The following is a 22153-nucleotide window of genomic DNA, read 5'->3' as shown; positions in this document are numbered from 1 at the left end:
TCACTTTCCTTCTTTCTCTCTTTCCCTCCCTCCCTCCCTCCCTCCCTTCCTCCCTCCTTCCTTTCTTTCTTTCTTTCTTTCTTTCTTTCTTTCTTTCTTTCTTCTTTCTTTCTTTCTTCTTTCTTTCTTTCTTTCTTTCTTTCTTTCTTTCTTTCTTTCTTTCTTTCTTTCTTTCTTTCTTTCTTTCTTTCTTTCTTTTTCTTTTCCTTTTTCTTTCTTTCTTTTTCTCTTCTTTCTTTCTTTCTCTCTCTCTCTCTCTCCTCCCCAACCCTTTTTGTTCTCTTTTTCTCTCTCTCTTTTCTTTTTTTTTTTTGAAATTTTATCCCAGCTGAGCAGTTATTTAGAGTTTGTGTGGGAGGTGGTGGTGATGGTAGAGGGAATGGGAGACCTCTAACAACTGCATATTCCAGCTTTGGTCCAAGCTTCCGGTTGTGATATTTCTGTACAGTGGTGATACTAGTGGTGATAAGACCATAAAATGTAAATCTGAAAACCAAAGAGACCTTGAAATTCAGTATTGCTGCTGCAGCTTCTGTTCTGTGGTCACTGGAAGATGTTTGTTGCGTGATGGCTGAAATGCTATGTGAAGTGTTCTTGTGCTGAAGGAATGGCCTTCTCATACTCCTGCTGAAATTCATAGTGAACCTCTTACCAGATTCAGTGGGAGCAGACAGCTCTCACTGACAAATTGCCTTCTGCAGTTGTTGTGACCTCTGAAGATATTCTGAAGTGATACTGACTGGTCACCAGAGGACCAATGGTAACCCCTTTGGTTTTCTCCAGGGGCATCCTTATGAATCCTGCATAGTCAGTGGCATGGACCTTTTAGTGTATATGCATTTGCTTCTTAATAACTAAAGGGGGAAGCTCATGTGGTCTGTGGTGCCATCTTGGAAGATCATTCCTCTTCCCTTTGATTGCTGTAGTTCAATATAACTCATTTCAGCATTGTCCTGATACGGCGCAGTGAGACAAATTTTGCTATTTAAACATTGCTATGGTGATTATATCAGAATGTAACACAAATACATTAAATCCCTCGATGGCTTAGTGTGATAGAACAAGTAGATCCGCATGTAACCTAAATTGTGCAAAATCAGTTCCATTAAATGCTATCCTTGTACAAATTCTGACCCACCTGGGTCATTCGTAAGGGTCTGCAATGGTGTGACTGATGTGTGATGGAAGCAATTAAGGTACAACCACACACTAATCTGTAAACTAAAACAATGAAAACTCTTTGGTGGCTGCCATCTTTCTCTTTCTTGATAATGGGCAACATTTTCATTATACTGAAAGAGAGGTCATGGAAATTATGTTATTTCTTCCCTTCACAAAACGAGTAAAACCACATCTCTGTAAGGTGGTTCATCTACCAATTATTTTGTTATATCCATTTTATTTTTGTGAGCAGGGTTTAATTCTTCGTTTCTCAAGCAATGCAGTGTACTTAACCACGCAGTTATATGGCTGATTGGTGTAGCTGGAGTGGGGACAAAACAGTTGGTTACTTAATGTCATGTTAGTGTTTCCGAGTAATAAAACAGCTGTCCCATACAAACTGACCCTTTCATTTTGCTGGGGCACAAGAAACATCTTTTTCTCTACCTTTCTTGGAGAGGGATTCTGAAGGTTATGCTATTAATCACATAATGTGTTTGATTGAGGGAGAAAATAAACCTCAATTTCACAGATACCAGTATTTGACTTCTCTTTTCAAGAGTCTTCTTTTTGTTGTTGTTGATGTTGATGTTCCATGTGGAGAATTTCCTGTTCCATACTGAAAGTTGGATTAATGCACACTTTTGAACTTTTCAGTGTTCCCCAAGATAGGTCACTTCTCATCTTAGTTGTTTTAGTTGTTGAATTGTGTCTGTTTGTTTGTTTGTTTGGGGCGTATTTTTAAAGGAGATGACATGAAATTGGAATAAAAGCATTTATTTAGTTTACTTTCACTTAGTTTTCAAAATGTATTTCATTTTGTCCATAGAAGAGGCTGTTTAGGATCAGGTGAAGGACAGGAATAAAAGTCCTGGGGCTGATGAGATGTCTAATGGGTTACATTTCTATAGCAGTACATTTGTGACAGTTGATGCCAGTCTGAAGGACGGTCATTGTGCTTAGAAGCTCTGATGGTGTCTAATTACTTATACGGTCTAAAAATCTTTTAAAATTGATCTAAGTAATCATGAGAAAATATTTTAATGTCTTTTGAAGAGAGGAAAATATGATTAACCCTTTCGCTGCCATAGATATGGGCACCTGTGTTATTTGTAGATTTTTTTTCTTTGAAACAGAAACTGATCCTTTTTTATTTTTCTTACTGCAGTTCTACCAAGTTATGATGTTGAGGTGCGCGGGCACATACAAGCACACACCTATGAGCTCGATAGTCTGTATTGTTTAATAATAATGATGCTTAAAAAAATGATGATGATGATGCCTGTTGCTTAACCCATGTGCTGATATATTCATCATACATGTCAGCTCATTTGGGAAGAGAAGGCAGGAGGGACGAAGCAGCGCCAGCACGCACTACGGAGGACTTGTTCGGTTCCACGTCAGAAAGCGACACCTCGACCTTTCATGGCTTTGACGAGGACGATGCAGAAGAGCCTCTCTCAAGCCGAGGAGGTGGCTGTGGTGGCAGCTCTCCCTCTGCAGACAAAAAGGGCGGCTGCTAAAATAATTAAAAAGACGCACAAACTCTGAGCAATTTGCTGTCCATTTTACTACTAGGATTATTATTACCTTTTTCTTTTTCTTCTTTTTTTTTTTTTTAATTTTAGGTCCTTGGGTTTTTGTGTTTTTTTGTTGTTGTTTTTGTTGTTGTTTTTCCTGTGGGGTGTACACTGAAAGCACAAGCGCTTAAAGCTCTTGACAACTACTTCGAAGAGACAGAAGGTTTTGATTTTCCTGTTTTTTTTTTTTTTTTTTTTTTTAATTTTAATTTGTTTTTCTCCCACCTCCCCTCCCTTCTCTTTCTCTCTGGAAACATAAAAGGTGGATTTAATATTTTTTTTAATAGTGAGCAGAGTTGATTTTGTTGTCTTTTAATATATATATCAGCAAACCACAAAAAATACAGATGGGTTGGAGAGCATGAAAGAAAACCCAAATAGGTTTTTTTTAATTATTATTATTTATATATTCTATATATTATTAGAAAAAAAAGATACTTTTTAAATAAAAATACAAAAAAAAACACAAAAAAGCAATGGATGTCTACTTGATCATAGAACTGTTTCTAGAGAACCACTGTGGGCGGACTCTATCTGAAGACAAGGAAACCCTTGGTGTGATGGCTTCTGCATTTTGCACTTACTGTACCATGTGGAGTTTGGATCTTCTTGTACATCTGCTACACTTGTCTTTAACAGCTTGAAGACACAAGCAGATCCATTGAAGACCATGACCTTGGGGAACACGTTTCCATCATCCGTCCTTTGGATACCTTTACACTCAATAGATCTCTTCCTTCCTGCACCCCTTCATCTTTTCCTCACTCCACTCTACCTTTTTTTTTTATTATTAAATTACTTTTCCTTCACCTTTCACTTAATGGATAGCAATTTCCAAGCATAGGGATGGCATATGAATGGCAAGTCATAGACATCAAAGACAAAACAGATGGAGGAGCAGAATCATGGAAGAAATGATATGGAAAAATACCTCACCTATACTTTTCTTTCCATTTTTAAATTTTAATTCACAGCATTTTTTTCTGTGTCGCCCAGATTTTTCTCTCTGTAGTGTCTTGTGAGACACTTTGTGTGCTTTTCAATAGCTTCTCTTGAAATAAACCAAAGCAATACTGATTAAAGTTCCATGGGCAATGGAGAAGAGTGACTCCCTTCCCAGCGACTTTCCCAGAAAGGAGGAAGCATGCAGCAGAATTCAAAAGGTATGTCCTAGCTGAAAAGTCCTTCACTGATTGTGAAATCTCTGTTTCCTGGATTTTCAAGAGACCCTTGAGTGAACTTTGTTGTAGGAGTAAATCCTGTGGATTAAATTGTCTTATGAGTATGTGCCACATTCAAAATATGAGTATGTGCCTCTCACAAAACTTACTGAAGTTATGTGGGAGCAGGATCCAGCATTGTTTACAGTCAGAAGTGAAGTCTATAAACAGATTTAGTATATAGGTTATGTTTTCCTGTCATAATGCTGGTGAAAATACTCCTGGAGCAGAGGCAAGATTAGGTTCTAAGGTTGTGTTTTTACTGATGTGTATAATGCCATCAAATAGCATGAAATCATGACCCCATTTAAATCAAAGGGAAAATAGACATTTATATGGGCAGTGCGTAGTCCTTAAATTGGAGATTTTTGATACCAGAATAAAAATCTCAGCCTTTTAATGAAGAGTTTGGATACATATTGTTCTAATATGTAAATGAAGCCTGCCCAAATGGATTCCTCTTCTTTTTTCTGGGGTAGCACAGTACTGTCTGTGAGAGTTCTTTCAACTTTTTTTTCTTTCCATAAACCTTAAAATAAAAAATAAGAGAGGATCCAGTCGTGGAGCTTGCCTCAAATTCTTTATTGACTTTAGGCCTAGAATAATCAGTGGCCAGATTCTGCTCTTAGGTACATGGATGTAAATCCAGAATGATGCTACTGATGTTTAGATTACATTAATAATCTGCCCTCAGAATTAAGTGTGCTACAAAATGTTACAAAATACCTCTGTGTGTTTATAGTGTAGAATAGGGAATGCAAGAGTTATGTTCACCTGTGAGGAGAAAGCCTTGTTCGAGCTTTTTCCATATTGACAATCTTTTTCTGTTGCTGTTCTGTTCCTGCTGGTGTTTTATAATCCATCAAGTGTCAAATCAATGATATTTTGACTTAACGCTGTCAATGAGAAGTGTACTTTAACTGATGAAAACATTCATTCATTCCACAACCAGTCCTTTTTTCTCTGAAAGAACAGAGCAGATACATTTATAATATTTTGCCACTCTTCTGTATTTACCAAAAACTCAAACTTCAGGTGGTTTCCAGAGGGGAGGCACAGGCATATTGGTATCTGCCAAAATCCCTGAAAGTGAGAGTATGTAGTTTGCTCATTTGTATCATCTTGTGTGTGTGTGTGTAGTTAAACATATATCACAAATACATGTGCACAGATACATACACACCTATAGACAATACAGACATTAAACTGAAGAGCACAGCAGTCAAGATAGAAGACACTTCCTAACCAAGAGTAGATGGAACCAGCACTTGCATGAATCTTACGTTGGCTCACTCGTTTCATACCGACCTTACTGTAAGCAGAGTCATATCCTTAAAGTCCAGTGGATTTCCTTTAAATTTACATTAATGTAACTCAGAGCAGAATCTGATCCAGAGATGCAGTTGTTCACAGTCTTCAAAGGAATACCATAAACCTGAAATCTGTTAGATTAAGAAAAAAAAAAAAAAAAAAGAAAAGAAAGGAAAAAAAAAGTTCAAACTGATTGCTTCTGTTTCTCTGCCCTTCAATCCCTGCACTTACATTTATGTTACTAGCATTACATTCTCTCGCTTAATTTCTTTTTCCTTCTGCTGTTAGTCTGTGACATGGCCATGTGAACAATAGGAAAAATAGAAAGGGAGCAGTACATAGAAATGTGCCAAATGCACAGCAAACAAGGAACATGATTTCTAGCATCCGTCTTGCATCTGTTTCTTGTGTTCATGTAGCAGTCATATCACACAGATGAGAAGTTAACGAAAAGAGTTTTCATTTTATATGACCAAAGTATACTTTGGCCTGGAAAGACGCACAGGTGAAATAGACACTTGAATTATTCAGGAACTGAAGAGAGCTCAGTTTTCATGAGCTGAGGAACACCAAGTTCTGTTAATTTTATCTACTTTTTGCTGTCTGAGAGGTGGATGCTTACCACAGCTGGCACCAGCCAACTGCACATGGCTACTGGTGCCGTGATGGCAGCACAGGGCTCAGCATTTGCTGACTACTGTGTTTACTCAGCTTCCTGCACACTCTTGCAGCCCATTCTCAGCTCTGTGCTGCTGCACTGACTGTTGTCCTAGCAGCACCTGAGCTAGCTAGCTGAAACTTATCCAGATATATCTTTCTGAAGAACTTCAGTCACCACAATAACTGCAGAATAGACATACCCTAAATATAATTTTAGACATACTCTAAATATAATTTTTTCCAAGTGGAGTCCTTACCATTGTCTTTTGTGAACCATGCCTAACACATTCTGGGCTCTTCTGGAATACAAACAATAATCAGATGCCCATAATTCATTAAAACTTGATTTAGTTTCACAAATGCAGCTAGTATAACAATGCATACAGTCTTAATCCTTTCGCAACCTAACCACCCATCTTTGTGACAACTGGGTAGCACAGTGCCCTCAGAAAGAAGCCACAGCTCGCACAGTGCGTAAGGCTGCCAGCAGACATTTATTACAGATGGCGTACAAAAGTACCCATTACTGTTATTTATGCCATTAATGTGCGTATGGACAGTCAAGCTAGTCCTGTAATGTGTAGTAATGTGTATATGGACAGTTCAAGCTAGACCTGAGGAAGGGAGAAAGAAAGGAAGGAAGGAAAAATAAATTCATTGTTATGGAGACCAGAGCGGTCTTTGAATTCCTCAAGATATCATATTAGACTGAGATAACCAACCTGAGGAGAAACCTGCTTCTCACGGTTTAATTAATTAGGCTGAGCAGTGGTACTGGCCATAGGAAGGTTGTAAAGCAGTGTTAACTGTGAATATTGAACAGAGAGTTGATAAGGAAATGAAATATTGTCAGGGTAGGCACTGCTGGAGTGAAGACTGGGAACAGGGAAAGAAAGTTGGTCAGCTCGTAAGTAAAAGATAAAGCAAAGCCAAGGGGCTTCTTGCATGAGACCCTCTCAGATTACAAGAAAATGGCACTACTAATGAGGCAGAACATACATAGGAGGAGGTTTCATAAATGCAGTGGGGAGGAAAAAAAAAAGGAGGCACCTGACACCAGCATAGCCGGGTCAGAAATGAGGAAACTGCACAGTGCCAATTGTATCCTCAAAGACACATAAGTCCCAAACCAAACTAGGAAGGCATAAAGAAAGTGAATTCTATGTCATACCTGAAAAATAAAGTCATCTTTGAAATGAGAAAGAACTATGATGCTCTGTATTCCCCAGCGATTTCAGCAGTTCAATGAGACCTGCTGTTCTGAGCTTTATAAGAAGGAGATCTTTGAAGGTACAGTCCTTCAACTAATCACAAGCCTGGCTCTTGCAGTCCACATCCAAAGATGTCCTTCTTATTAGAGGAAGGTTAGCACAAGTCTATCCGTAGATTCTCCTGAAACTTAAATGCTTCCACACAAACCACATCCCAAAATAAAACTACTCCAACGTGGAATGTGAATAAAGGAAAGTTTCATCTCAGGCCCCAAATTCAGGCTTACCCGTGTTTGTTTAATCATGTGAGCTATGTTCTCTGGCCCCTTTCTACTGCTTCATACTAAAGGATCTTAGAAAAGGCACAGAATTTCCTGAGCCATCCTCTGCAAATTGATTCACAGATGGGAGCAGGTGGAAATAAGGAAGTGACGTGCTGCTTGAGCAGCTGATTTGTGGGAAGAAAGGCTGTGCAGAGTGTGCATAGATCCTTAGCGCATTCCCTTCTGTGGTACTTAGAGGACATGTTAGTAGGGGCAGATCTTATCTCTTGCATAAAAACAGTGTAAAATTTTAAGCATGATGATATGTATTGAGAAAGTTTTAAGAAAAGGGATTCTGACATTACAGACAATAAAGGGAGACCATGAGGCATGTGGCAGAATGGGGTTGGAGCTGTTTTACTTCACTTTGCATCTCTTCCCTCCGCCCGGGTGACCCCAGGTTTGTGGGTTGGATATTTATTTCTTGTATATGTAATATACTTGGGATAACATTACACATACGTGGTAAGGTCATGAATGAGGAGGCTGGGCTGCTGAAGCACGGTCCAGAGAGAACTTTGCCACTGGCTTCAGAAGGATTAGCACTGAGCTTTCTTAGCTATTGCTTTTATTGAATGAAACCTCCCTGTTAATACGCTTGCTAGTATAGTGTAGACAAGCTCTGAGACGGCCATTTGTTTCAACAGAATGTGTTATTAGAATCCCCTCCCCGCATTGTTTTGCCTTTGAGCTTTTGCATTAGTTATTCATTTTGAGTTCCAGTGTGCCATTTTACAGTCCTCAGCTTAGGCTCTTGATTGAAGACAGAGACTCAGCTTGCTGCCTGCTGATGCGTGGAGCAAACCAGAGCTGCACCCAGAGAGCCGCTGAGTCCAGGCTGTGCTGGGGCACCACTGCGTTCTCCTGGCTGCCTTGCCTTTCTTTGGTTAATTCTTTTAATGATGTTTTGAGATGGATCCTGAAATCGTGATTCAAATACCATCAGACTGTGGAGCTTTCAAAACCTGGATCCTCAGACAATTTGCTTCTTTCACATGGCAAGCAGTTTTACTGAATCTACTCCTCAAGCAAACATTGTATTGACCCCACTGGGAGTTGTCTCATTATAAAAACTGCAAAATCTGCCTAGTGTGTTTTGTGCTGCAGCATATGTAGATGTTTCCAATAAACGCCCATTTCTTATTTTCTTCTATTTTTCTCTTATTTGTATAAAATGTGTCGCTATGAGTATATGTAAAGTATGAGGCATATGCATGTGTTCATGCTGGCATGGGGTTGTTTTGACAAACCCTCACAGTGCAGGAATGTAGCCAGGCTGAATTTTTGCTGACTGAGCCATTACAATAAACCCTACCAACCTTTGTTCTGTTTGCCAGATATTTACAAGGGTTGAAAAAGCCCAACCTGTATAAATACCATAGAGTACTGAAACTGGGTTGGAACTTTTTTCATGTTCCTGTCTGATTTCCATGAGTGTTGAGTTGCCAGCTTCAGAGGATGCAAGTTACAGTAACATTTAGAAAAAAAAAACAAACACAAAAACAAACCATGACAGATGTTGCAATTTCAAGATCTGATACGTTGTTAAGGGGATGCATCCAGTTCATATCATAGAATTATTCTTCCAGTCACTGGTAGCTCCTAAGATTTTGGACCTTCACATCATCCAGAACTGATATGAGAGGTGTGGGGAAGGTTTGGGGGGAGGCCCTCCCATTTTGTGGAAATAAACATGTTTTTTTTTAAGCTCAGGAGCTTAGTGGTATACAACTTAGTCCATTCATGGATTAAATTAAATGCAAAATGCAAATTTTCATGTATTTCCAGAAGTTATCACGTTGCTGCTGCCCCTGTGTGTATGGTTCAGAATCCTAAAAATGTCTTCTGTGCAGTGCTGCATACACTTGTGGCTCTGTACAACTAATTAGCAATATACCAGTGTAATCAGAGCAGGATTTCATAAGCAAAAGTCTTAACCTCTAGTGAAGAGACAGCTATATAAGCTGGTTGATGAAGGTTATTTAATGACGTTCACAGTAAGAAAGATTGACAACATTTGGTGCCTTTCTTTTGGATGTGCTCCTTCATATCCCATTTGTTTGCTTCATATTTACTTATAGCTCCCCCAGTCAGTTGAAACTGAGTCTGTCGAGCTATGTTTTCAAAGCACTAGAAAGCAAACAGTGTTGGAAGGTTGGTTTGTGCTTTTTCTGTTTTATTCTGAGCAGTTGCTTTTGTTGTCTGTTTGAGTTTGTTTAGTTCTACTTTCTGTTGCCTTTCCCTCTGCAGTCAGCCCTGCCCTCATGGACTCCAGCATCCTTCAAGCAAGACATTTCAGAAGAAGGCCGAGAGAAGCCAGGATGCTTTGATACTTCTCCTTGCCCTGACCCTTCCGTACCTGTTTCATCTGGCACAGGAGCCTGGACTGCGGGAAGCCGGCTGCCAACTGTTCAGAGAAGTTCTGGGGATGCCCTAAGCTGGTGCAATACAAAGAATTTTTTTAAAGTCTTGATTTCACTTTCTTTTAAGCATGTGTATAAACCCAGGTCAAACTGGAATTGATCTACAGTAGAACTGACTGAAAAACAAACAAACTGAAAAAAGACTTAACTATTTTATTTATTTCAATATTTAAGAGAGAAAAGAAGTGCTGAAGTTGCACAGTATTTTTGTTTGAAATACATTTTACTTCAAATTTTAAATGCAATTTTGTGAAGACATGAAATTTTAAAAAGCACTTAATGTAAAATAAAGACTGAATATTTACTTTAAGGAAAAAACTTTTTTTAAATAACGAAAATAAAGATCAACTCTGCTCTCTCTCTTACTTTAAAGAAGCCATTCATACATGTGCTGGGTATCTTTGTTTTTTGCAAATTGGATGTGGTAAGTGAAGATTGTTCTGGTTTACTTTCTCCTTAATAATATCCTGTTAGATGCTTAAAACTTACTTTGCTGTACTTGTGTTAGGCACAAATCTGAACAAAAACCGTTGAAAGAGCAAAGATCAGGCTCAGTGGCTGGATTTTTTTGTTACCATGTTTTGTCCAATTCAAAGGACTGTCTTTTCCCAGTAGGATTGATGTGTCTCTTCTGCACAGTAAAGCAGGTTTTCACTTGAGCAACTCTGTGAAATACTTCTGCTGAAAGAGGGCTTTGCAAAAATGAAAACAACTCTGTTAATTCCCCCCCTTTGTAATTCCTCAGCTGATTGTGAGTTGGTCATAAGGAAAGTAAGTGTTCAAATGCTCTTGCATGGAGCTTCCTGTTGAAGTCGAGGATGATGCTTTGTGTAGAAACCTTGTGTATTTCATCCTGTTATTAAGAAGTAGTGGTCTTTGAAAAGTATAGAGGTGCACCTGCATTTCAGCAGTGAGCAACAGGGGTTGCTCAGCATTAGAAGAACGTGAGTTCCCACAGCTGCAGTCCTAAATTAGCCGGGGAGGAATATTCACAACCCTCATTCTGGGTTGTTAGCCATCTTCTCAGTGAAACGAGTTCTGCTTCACGCGAGCACTGGGGGATTTTGTTGGCTGCCAGATCTGCTCACAGCAGATAGTGCAGGACTGTTCTCTGTCATGTGTGGTGCAGGGTAGGAAGGATGCAGGATAGCCTTGTGTCTTAGGAGAAAGGTATTGGACTTGGCTCTGAGATTACCTATCCTCTGTGGCCAGGTGTACCTATTGGGATAGACCCAGTGTATAGTTAGAAAAAGTGTTTTTGTTAATGTGGATTATGTTGGCTTTTTGAGTGAAAAAGCGATGTCACCAAAAAATCATCCTGAGTAGGTGAAGCTGACAGAGAGCCTGATCCTGCATCATGTTTCTTGCGCACCTAAATCTCAAACTCACCTCGTTGAGAGATTTTTATGTGTCAGTAGCAGTGGATTTTGTCCCATGCTCCCTTCCCTTTCTCCTGCTCCCTCCTGTATAAAGACAGGGCCCAAAATAACCATGTTAAATCTTTGGTAAACCTGAGTCCTGCTCCCACTAAGTCGAATGGCAAAATCCATGTCATAATCAGGCTTTTTAGCAGAATGGGTTTGCTTTGTTCATTTTGCTGATTTCTAAGCTTGCAGTGGTGAGCTGCCTCTAGAGGAAAAAAGAAATAAAATTTTATTTAATCAAAATATAACAAAATGCACAACTGTAATGAAGATTTGCAAACTGTAGGGTCTGTATTCAGTTTGTGTAATATTCCTTTCAAATAAAAGTTCTGCTTCCAATGCCCCTACTGTATATTCCTCTGTAAATATTACATTATCAAACCAATTCCACAGGGTCTTTTTTAGTGCAAATAATCTTCTTTTAAAGAGATATTGTTGAATAACGTACTTGTACATATACTTTTCTAAGCTCTCCATTGTTTATAATACTTTCTTTGAAGCTTAAAATAAAACTTCCTCCTCTATTGATTTTGTTTTTCTTTACCATTTTGTAAATTATGACTTTTGTCCCTGGATTTTGTTTTGTATTTCTTAATGAAGCTTGAAGTTAACCAAAACTTCTCTTCCTTTTTCTCGTATACTTCCTTTTAACCCTAATCAGTGGACTACAGAAATTGGTTCTGTTACGTGCTATAGTGAAGGCAGGCAGGAAATAAAATACTGCTTTTGTGTAGGACTCATTTTGGTAGTATTTCCTGTGACTTGGTGGTAGTAGTAGATCTTCCTCAATGTGTTTGTGTTTTAATAACCTTCTTTATGAGATTAATAGAGTTGCAGTGAGGTAATTTAGACTCAAAGGTAGAGTCTAAAGTATATTATGCTCTTTGTATGGATTTTAGTGACATCGCCTTATGGAGACGCGACCCTACCTATGACACTCCTAATCCAGCCACTGGAGTAACTGGCTGCCAGAGCCAAAGCTGTGGTTCCCTTTGCTGCATTTCACAGTGCAGGCAGAAACCTCCCTTTCCCTTTACACATGTAAGATTAGTAGTGTGGTCGTATAGGATGGGAAGGGAAAGAGGAAATACTGTTTCAGATTAGATGCCCTCTTTTTAAGAAAAGCCATGTTTCCTCTTCCCTAATAGACCTGCTGTCATTTTTTTAAGTTCTGTTGTCCTTCCTCTGCCTTACCGTTGATTGCTCTGCTGCCAGTAGTGGCTATAGATGGGCCTTTTCATTTTGGCAGCTGCTTGCAAAAATAGCAGCAGGTATGTAGTTTTTAAGAGATCTTCTGATGTGGGTACAGAGCCTTTAGAGTAGTGGGGAATAAAAACACAGCAGAACAAACAACAAATAAGTCCTAAAGAACACTGCAGAAATGAATCCAATAAGGCAATAAAGAAATTATTGTAAACCCCTAAGAATTGTATAACATGAACTCCTACCTTCATGATTTTTGACATTTCTGTCTCAGAGTGTGTCTTTACAGCAGAGAGTTAGCTATTTCCTATGAAGTTTTATTTTTCACATGTGTAATCTTACTTTCCATTAGTGTTTTGTTTCTTCACTCAGCTGGCCAGAACATGACTTGAAAACTTTACTGCCTACCTTCAGACGTTATCTTTACCTGTGCGAGCCCTTTGCAGATTTACTGAAGGAAGGAGGAATCCAAAAGGCAGTTTCTGCTACCCTTGCTGTCCTGTCACTGTGGCTCTTGGAAACCTCTTTAGGATCTGATAGAGCAGCTTGTGGGCTGCTCGCTGGCTTGTCCTGAGCCGTTCTGCAGCTAAAAAGGTCTTTCTTTCCTTTGCATGGTTTGGGCACTGGGGGCCAGAGACAGCTGAGGAGGTGGGATAAGGTGCTAGCTGTATTTCTGAGCCGTGCTGAGAAGGTAGCTGTGATGCTTCCTGAAGAGTGCATACTGATGTTGCTAGTTTTAAAGCTTCTAGTAACTTCCAGTTTCCTTTCTGCGATTTGCTCTCAGATATTCTTACAATAATCTAAACTGTATGCCTACAAAACTACTTTTCCAAAGGGACTTGATGAGGGGGCAAGCAATCTTCCTGCCCTAAGGCAGTGTTGGAAGGGAGGATGTGTGGTGACAGATTCTGAGCCCCTGGCCATTGCTGCTTTTGTTCTTCTTCTACCTCCTCTTGAGCTTTCTGCTGTGCTGCACAGGACAGAGAGACACAGATGGAGGTTGGACTGAGGGCAGAGCTGGATGGTGACAAATCAAAGAAAGGAAAGTTGAAAAAAAGGAAGGAAGGAAGCTGCTCATGGCATCAGAGCACTTTTCTTGTTCAATAGGTCATCTCCCACTCTTAACTCAGTTGTCACATTCATTGTTCTCAGCATGATGGATACACAGAGCAGAGCTAAACATTTCTGCTAAGGTAACCAGGAGTGAAAGGGTACATTGAAACTGGCCTTTATGGATGGCTGTCAACACCTTGTTTGGATGAATGGGATCCTTCCTACCACAGCAGAGCTATTGCTACAGGCTGTCAGACTCCAGAGAACAACTCTGCATAGGTCTTACTTCAAATGTTTTTGTGCTTTTTGTTTATTTCCTCCTGCCCTCCCTTCCCCTCTCTCTCTCTCTCTCTCTCTCTCTCCATAGGCCAGGAAATACAAATGTTATGAAGGAAAGTTTTAATTCTGCAGAAATTATCTGGACAGAAAAAAATACCACTGTTCCGTCATTCCCAGAGTAGATTTCTTTGTCATGCTGCCTCGGAAGTTGTCATATTTTCCTGTATAGAGAAGGGTTCTTGCTGGTGAGAATCAGGTGTGGTAGAAGGGGGAAGTAAAAGTGCTCACCAACCCTGCTGCAACTGCTGGGTGTACCCACAGCCACGGTTCCCTGGAATGAGGTTTAGCTGAAGGCTGAGAGCCGAGAGCTGCAGTTCTGAGTTTTCTGAGTAAACTGACAATGGAATTGGCTTCTTTGCTTTGACCTGAGCTAGTACACTGCACTGGTTTAAGTGACATAGCCTTTTCAGTTCCCCATCCCATCCCTAGTGTTGAAGATGGATCAGTAGGACACCCACTACCTAATGCATAAGTAAGAGAGCATACAAGCATTGACTACTCAGCCCTCTGCTTTGGCTGAGCCTCTCAAAATTGTGGCCTGATGTGTTATAATCTTTGTTGTCCCTTGGAAATTGTTGTAAAATTGTATTTCCTTTGTTCCACCAAAGCTGGGCAGTTGTAACAGTTTAGTTCTATGTTTGATTTTAATGAGTAAAGCTGAGACCCATCCATCTGTGGCATCTTAATTTCACCAGTATATTTTTTAAAACCTGACTGCATTTTTTTTTGCTGTTTCAGCGTATGCTCTTGCTGTGTATCTAGAAAAAAATATTATATCTGTTATTTGATGAACTTTTCTTCCCGTATTCAGTAATTCTTCGTGATTCCATGATGTGTGCACCATGATGGGAGAAGCACGGCATTTACCTATAAAAAGTACAGATTTCTGAAGTGTTTGTTGTTGCTGACGTTGTCACCCAGGATATAACTAGAAACAGTTTTGTTCGATGTTGTCTAAGATAGCTGTAGTAGTTTTGCATGGCCTACAAACCAAATATTGCACTGCTATGGAAAAGGCAATATACTTTGAACATTGAAAGCTGGGTGGTGGGCTGAAGGTCTCAGAACCACTGCTACCTGCTGGAGAGAGGCAGCTGCTCTGGAGAGCTTGCAGAAGGGTACGTCCTCTTTGGGATCCCAGCTGATGGACGGTCCATCTTGAACAGGAACAGACGTAGCTTCCCTTTAGTGTCTTGTGCTGAGTGTTTTTCTTCAGAGAGTGGCATTTTGTTTCTCAGTGCTGTTCATCTTCCATCACAAATTCTCAGTAAGACCTTCTAGTTTATCTCCAGAATTGCATAATTATTAAAAGTCATTCTTCACTTGGGCTGAAGCCCCTTCTTATTATGCTTCTTCAGTCTTTGCTGTTAGTGGCCTGGTGTTGGGGATCTTCATTGTAGGTTGCAGGAGGAGAAAGAACATGACCAAATCTTTCAGATACAGCCATCTTTTTTTAAACAGAGCAGAGATTTTAAATAATGCTGGAGTGAGTTTTGTCAAGCATTGCTGAAGACTTAGCTTACTAATTTAGATTTCTTTCGTGTACCAATAGCCATTAACTCCTTCATATGATGAATTCAGGGGCCAGTACCGAGGCCAACGCTCAAGTTGAGAGGTAATCACTAGACGGGAAGCAGCTAGAAGCTGTGCTGTCACTGAAGGGGTACTTTTATTTTAGCATAAGATAGCCTTAGCTTTCCAGTTCATGTAGCACGTTGTATGGTGGAGTTTACATAGGGTGTTTTTGAGCCTATGTTTGAGAAATTCACTTTCCACTGTTGGTGCAAATCATGTTTGCTTCACATCCTTGCTCTGCTGGGAGTGGCTTAAATCTGTTAAACTGCACTAAAGTTTTTCTAGCCCTTTTCTCAGGCTCAACAACTCGTTTTAGCATACAGTGGATTCTGCAACTGGGTCTTGGCTCAGAAGTCTCGTCCATTGCCAGGATACCTGGGTTTGGGCTTCTTAAAGAAGGTCCCAGCCCTTCTCAGGAAGGCACACAGGGACTGGACTGTGTTTGCATCTCTGAATATGCCCCTCAGCCTGGAGGCTTAGGAGAGTTATTAACTATCCACAAGCTCTCTCTGGTTTGAATTCAGATTGTTGTTGTACTCTTCAGCCATCCAGATGGTTCAGAGCCATAGTATTCCTTCACCTGGAGAAGAGGATCTTCCCCAGGCTAGGGAGCTTCAGTTCCGTTGCAAGGCCAGGTCAGCCTCTTTCTTTTTCAGCTCACCAAGACCACATTCTCACTTCTGTTAAGGATGAGATTTTTACAGGTATTTAGAGATGTGATAGAAGAAAATGTAGGGGAATCCCCTAATGATGTATACACCCATTAGATTCCTCTGTGATTGTTTAGGTGCTTGCACCTGGATTTATGTTGAAAAGAGCTAGTCCTCATTAGGCTCAGTGCAGCTATCACTGAGAATTGCCAGAGAGCTCTTGAGTAATTGGATGCCACCTCATCGCGAATATTGCAGGTGATGAACGCCCTCAGTAGCTGTGAAAGGTGCCCAGGTCAGACCAGCAATGTAGGAGAGGACTTCCCAGCCGCCTTGCTGTTGCCGGAACCACCAAGCAGCAGTCCTGCTAGCCAGCACAGCAGCCAGCTCAGAGCAGGGGCAGAGGACTTAACGGATCCCAGTAGTACTGTGGAAGATCATTTTCTGGCATTAAATAGAATAATGTTCTACTTTCATATAGCCTCTATTAAGCAATTCCTCTGGTGCTGAAAAGGAACGGGACGAGTGAACTGTTTAATGAGGGACACTTGTGTCCACTGCAGTGGAACTAGCTAATTTCTTGTTTCATCGGAAGTGATATTTAGCTGCTATGAAATATGGGTTGCGTAGGTAAAAGCAATGCTGCTCACTTCTTACAGGTTAAAGAGTGCCCCGCACTTGGGCTCTTTTAATCTAATGTCTACAAAAACAAATAATGGATTTTTATCTGGTCTTTTTCCACTGAAAAACAAAACAAAACAAAAAATCCTACTGTTTTGGTGTCTCTGGCATTATTTTGTTACAAAGTGACTCAAAAGGGCTGTTGAAATTACTGAATTGAAAAGTACCATGGTGAGGAGAAATGATTTTGGTTTGATTCAAAACTAAATGTGTTCTATTTTTCTGAATGGAATGACCCTTTTCCTTCCTTTCCCACTGCCAAGTGGGCTCTGACTTGAATGAAACATTTCATTTGTGAGTATTTTTTCCTCTCTTAAAAACAATTAAATGGAGCTCACTTTTAAAGCAAGGTACTCTTCCAAAATGAAAGTAAAGCTTTTTGTTTGTAAAATACTGGCACAAAATGTCTCACCCTTTCTGAAAAATCTGTTTCTGCCTCTGCTGTTTCTTAACCCTTTCTCGCCTCAGATTTTCTTTTGACAAAAAGCACTTTGTTCAAATTCAGGTACTTATTCAGATCACCCTGGAATTGCATTTTTTAGAAACTAAACTCATACTTTTCACTGCCTTTTTCACATAGTGGGCATGTACCAATACTCTGCAGCATGTAGTGAGCTGCTGCTTCCCTTGGTATTGATGTTGCTGGGATTTTGGTGGGGAAGTGAAAACTGGCTGCCATATTGATGAAATCTCCATTGGAGCTTAAAAATTCCTAACCAAACAGAGGGTTTAGCAAATGGAGAAGGGAAAAATCAGTATTCGATGGGATTTTTCCAGCTTCTAACACTGCATTGCCAACAATGGAGAGTTTGTTAACTCTGCTGCCTATTCTGTAGCTGAAAGCTTTAAATCAATGGGGGACTGAAGTAGCTTGCTTTGAATTGTTTGTGTTTAGTTGAGTGAGGCAGTCCTAGTTATGTCTGAATATACAATCATACAACTGCATTAGCAATAGAGTAAATTATGCTTGTGTGGGAAACTCAGACCTCTTGCATTTATGGTGTGTTTGTGGGGGTTGTCAACCATCTACTCATCATGTGCTGAATTTCTTTACCTAGAGGGTACATAGTTACCTCATGCAATAGCCATGAGGTCATTGTCTATGCAATGGCATGGTGTCTTCTGCATAGTTAAGTTTATTTAATATTAAAACAGTGACAATTAAATATTTTCTCTGGAGTTTGCCATTTGATTTGAAATTCCCGGAACCATTCTGGTAGTGAATTAACCTAGACTTGTTCTTCAATCATTCTAGAAAGTTCGTCCGGAGATCAGTACCACTCTCCTTTTCAGCTCTCCCGTCCCCTCCTCTAACTCACCTGCGTTAACCCAGCCTGGCCTATTTCCAGTGGGCAGTGGCTCTTAGCAGCCTATGGCTGAAGCCACCTCTGCAGTTCTCCACGAAGCCCTTGGTGCTTGGGAAGGACTGCAACTGGTCTCTGCGAGTACTGCCTCAAGAATATGGTGTGCTGGGCAGCACCGGCCACCCCTGCAGATGTGCTGCTCTCTGGCTGTGCCAAGAGAGCCATTTAACACCAGGAATACTGAGGAAGGACCAGGTGTCTTGTCAGCAGTTGGGGCTGAAGATTTCAAGCAGGTAGCAGAGTCCTTGTTCACCTTAAAGGAAGGGGAGGAGGGGCAGAGCTTATATCTTGCTTTATGGGGGGGGGGGGGGGGGGGGGCTTAATGGAGTTTTTCATGCAATGCTCTAGTAGAAGGCTATTCAGGCTGCTGTTTCCCTAGCATTTTAAATAGCACCCTACTCCTCTCATCATAGCGGGAGATTTTGGCTCTCCCAGGGGGGAGGAGATGTTCTAAATGGGCTGCCAGGGAGGTGGATTTAATGCACTAGGAAGAACTGGCTTCACCAAGTTAAAAAGCAAAACAAAACCCAATCCTCCACTCCTATTTTTAGTGTTTATGACCAAGTATTTTTGCTTGGTTGCTCATTTTGAAAGGGTTTAGTGAGTCTGCCAGTTGATTGAAAGCTCTGTGGTGTGTGAGCTGGCCGGGCCGGGGAGCCCGCAGCGCATGGCGATGAGGTCGGAGCTGCCTCGGAGTTTTTTTCCACTGCAGTTTGTTGAAGGGTAACGAAAACATCCCCCAGGCAAAAAGGGGATGTTGGCTTTCCAGGTTGTGGTGATTCATCTTGTCTGGATGAGCAGCCTTCCTCCCTCCCGCTCCCACATTTTCATCTCATCTACATCACCCCTGCTTCTCTTCACAGCCGAGCGCAAACCTGCCCCGCCTGGCACGGGCTGCCCAGCTAGGAAGGCCTCCGGCGGCTGCCCCTGCTAGGCCTACCTGCTGGGCAGCACTCGCATTCGTTGCCAGGGTTCCCGGCCAGTTTGTGCTTTATAAATGGGTTTATTCTCGTTATTAGAAGCTGCGTCCCTGGCATATGGAGTCCGTGCAGCGCCTGCAGGCAGGTTTCCTTCCTGTTGGTGTTGGTAAGCAGCCCAAGTGCCCCCTGGCAATTAGCAGATCGTTACCCATGAAGCTGCGCGGTGATGCAGCCTGGTGGGTTTTCTGGAGGTCACTCTGACCTAATTCACCCCCAGGAATCGTACAGCGCTGGCATGACTTACCAGTGCATTAACGAGCTGATGCTTCGCTGCGAGGTTATTTGAGTGCTTCCACATTATGCTTCTTTGGGAAGAAATAGCCATTTTGTCTGGCAGCCAACGGTGTCTGACAGGGGCCAGCGTGGAGAAGGAGGGAGCGGAGCTGTCTGGTGGGGCACAGCAGGCACAAGGAATTTCCTTTGGGGTTAGGCATGGGGTCCGTTTCTGACCCCCTGGGTTGCAAAGGTGCAGAGTTTGCTGTGTCGCTTCTGCCTTATCGCAGCCTCTCTGCACTGAGCAGAGCAGAGCCCCTCAGGTGGGAGCCTGGGTGCCCACGGCTCTGCCCCACCGGCGGCTTTGCAGCGTGGGGAGGCTCTTTTCAAATAGTTTTCCTGTAAGATTTGCGGCATATACTACTGATGGGATGCTGTGCGATAACTTAGCTGGACTACCACGCCTTCGGGATGGCTTGCATACCTCACTCCTGCTTCTCAATGTGTGTGCCCTATAGAGGTCATCCCCAGCTCCCACCCAGTGCCTCCCACTGCCCTGTGCCAGGCAGATTTGCTCCATCCTGGCCTCAGCTAATCTCTGTGGGCCCAGCTGTGCCTGGATGTGCATGGTGCCTTCACTTTGTTTAGGCATATATGCCGGCATTGCACCCAGCTTTCCTCCTGACGCACCCTCGTAGTCAAGTTTCTTTGTCCCAGTGAATGTTCTCGATGCTTACCAGCATTTTATGTGGTGGTGTTGTGTAGTCAGAGCTAGGAGCGAGTTGCACGGGGAAGCTGGTGCCCAACTCTCAGCCAAGGCTGAGAAATTATCCAGCCATTGCCCTGAGTTGCGGGGTGTTGTGGTAGGAGCTCGCTCCTGCTGTGCCCTTTGGTGTTTGCGTGGCCAAAGCAACAGCAGGGGACTGCAGCGGGAAGTGCTGCCTTCAGCGCACACAAACGTTTTTCAACTTCATCAAGATCTCTGGTGTAATCGCTTTCAAACGCCAGGCTTGTCTGCTTTCCGTTCCCGTTGACTCCAATTATACCTGCCTAACTGAGGCTGGGACCGACCCAGTATCTTTTGCACAGGGGTTTTATTTGTCTCTTGGGCTGGCAATTAAAGCAGGTTCTCTCCTACCAGTGCTGAATATTTGAGCTATCTGTAATTTATGTGCCTGTTTTTGCTGGAATGGGCAGCACTGAGGAGCGAAGCAATGCTCCTGTGTGTGGATGCAGCGGCGTGCCCCGTGCTTGGGCCTGCGCCTTTCCAGCCCTGTCCGCACCGGGCAGGAAGGCTCCAGGGCCAGGAAGTGAAGTGATAGGAGCTAGAAGCTCTGCCACAGCTGAAAGGTTTCAGAGCTCCATCAATTATTAAAGGAGTTAATTCTTCCACAATTACTGGCATATTGCGGCATATTAGAGTAGAGGAAAGTTGGTCTTGGACCAAGTCAGACTGACCAATATATGAACCAAGGCCCACAGGTCCTTTCGGACTCACCTCCGTAGCAGCACCAGCAGCAATGGGCCACAAAACCGTGGACACTGGGGGAATCAGCTAGGTTCACTCATTTCCATGTAGAAATTCACATTGGCAATACTTCCTCTCCTACTTTTATGCTTTAATAATGAAACCCAATGGTGCCTGCGAGCAAGACTTCCTTTGTTTCTTGTTTGCTTGTTTTTCTTAAAAGGCTGAGTTCAGCAGGGCTCTGCTCTGAAGAGGGGGAGGCCGGAGCTCCTCATCTGCAGCCTCTGGTGCCCACCCCTGCCATGGCCTCAGGGAAACCTGTTACATTTTTCTGCATGAAGTACTCCGGCTTCCCCAAATCACAGAGGTAGCGAGGCAGTTGGTGCTGTGGATCCTCACCTTACACATGCTTCCAAAGACTTCTGTTTACGAGCACTTGCACTCGAGCAGGCAGGCATATGTCCCTGCATCATAGTGCCTCGGTGTTGCCAGACGGGAAGGGCCAGGAAAATGCCAAGGGCTCCGTGTCCTCATCCCTTAGAAATGCTTGGTCTTTTTGTCAGAGCTGCAGCTCCTGGAGCCCTGGGATTCTGGCAGCCTTTTGGTTTGGTTAGATGGTTTGCTTTTTTAAGGACCTTCTCTAATCCTTCTATTTGCTTGGGAACCTTTCAAAGAGGAACCCTAAAAGGCTCAAGAATTAAAATGCAAATAAAACGTACTTTTAATAATCTACTGATTGGCAAACTTGGCTCAGAGTTTTTGTATGTGTGGGGTTGTTGACACCAGATATCTGTAAGCATGCTGAACTGCATTTTCAGATGGACAATGTAGGGCTACAGTTTTATATCACAGCTATAAAGACATATCCCTTATTAGAATTACAAGTTATTTTTCCCTCCTTTTTTAATGAATAACAGTAATAATTCTGTCTAATGATGGCAGTGGTCATAGCAATGCTTACCCAGTCTTAGGAAGAGGAAATTTTGCAGTTTCTGTGCATGCATGTTTGGATGGGGTTCCTGTGTCATTATATCTGTAATATGTATTTATGGTTGTTTAAAGACCTGAATAGTTTATGGAATAAATTCTGACATGATATAGCCAGGAGCCCTGTGGGTTTTCATTATGCTATTGATTAAAAAGCCTACGACTACACAGTGAAGATAAAGGAAGGAATTGGGAACTGGGTGAAAATTCCTTTTGCTCTGTATAAATAATTTCACATTTGTTTTTTTCAAAAAAGGAGTCTTTGCTTATTTTTTTTCCTCAAGATAATCTCTGCCTTTGTTTGAAAAAGGTTATTGATTGGATTGT

The 22153-nt window shown here is 41.8% G+C and overlaps 1 protein-coding gene across 7 annotated transcripts in view; it reads left to right on the top strand.

Moving 5' to 3' along the window:
• DPF3 (double PHD fingers 3) overlaps positions 1–22153 on the top strand; it is a 170847-nt gene that overhangs the window by 130033 nt on the left and 18661 nt on the right. For 3 of the 7 annotated variants that reach the window (XR_013952333.1, XR_013952334.1, XR_013952335.1), the window contains 2 exons: positions 2488–3904; positions 9717–11656. The exons of the other annotated variants lie outside the window; for them this stretch is intronic. The gene's annotated coding sequence lies outside the window, so the exon portion shown is untranslated. Of the gene's footprint in view, positions 1–2487; positions 3905–9716; positions 11657–22153 lie in introns of those variants that run through there. 7 annotated transcript variants of the gene reach the window in all.

Source organism: Anser brachyrhynchus, assembly GCF_964034855.1.
Source record: "Anser brachyrhynchus genome assembly, chromosome: 5".
Taxonomy (NCBI): domain Eukaryota; kingdom Metazoa; phylum Chordata; class Aves; order Anseriformes; family Anatidae; genus Anser; species Anser brachyrhynchus.
This window is presented reverse-complemented; position numbering and strand designations above follow the sequence as displayed.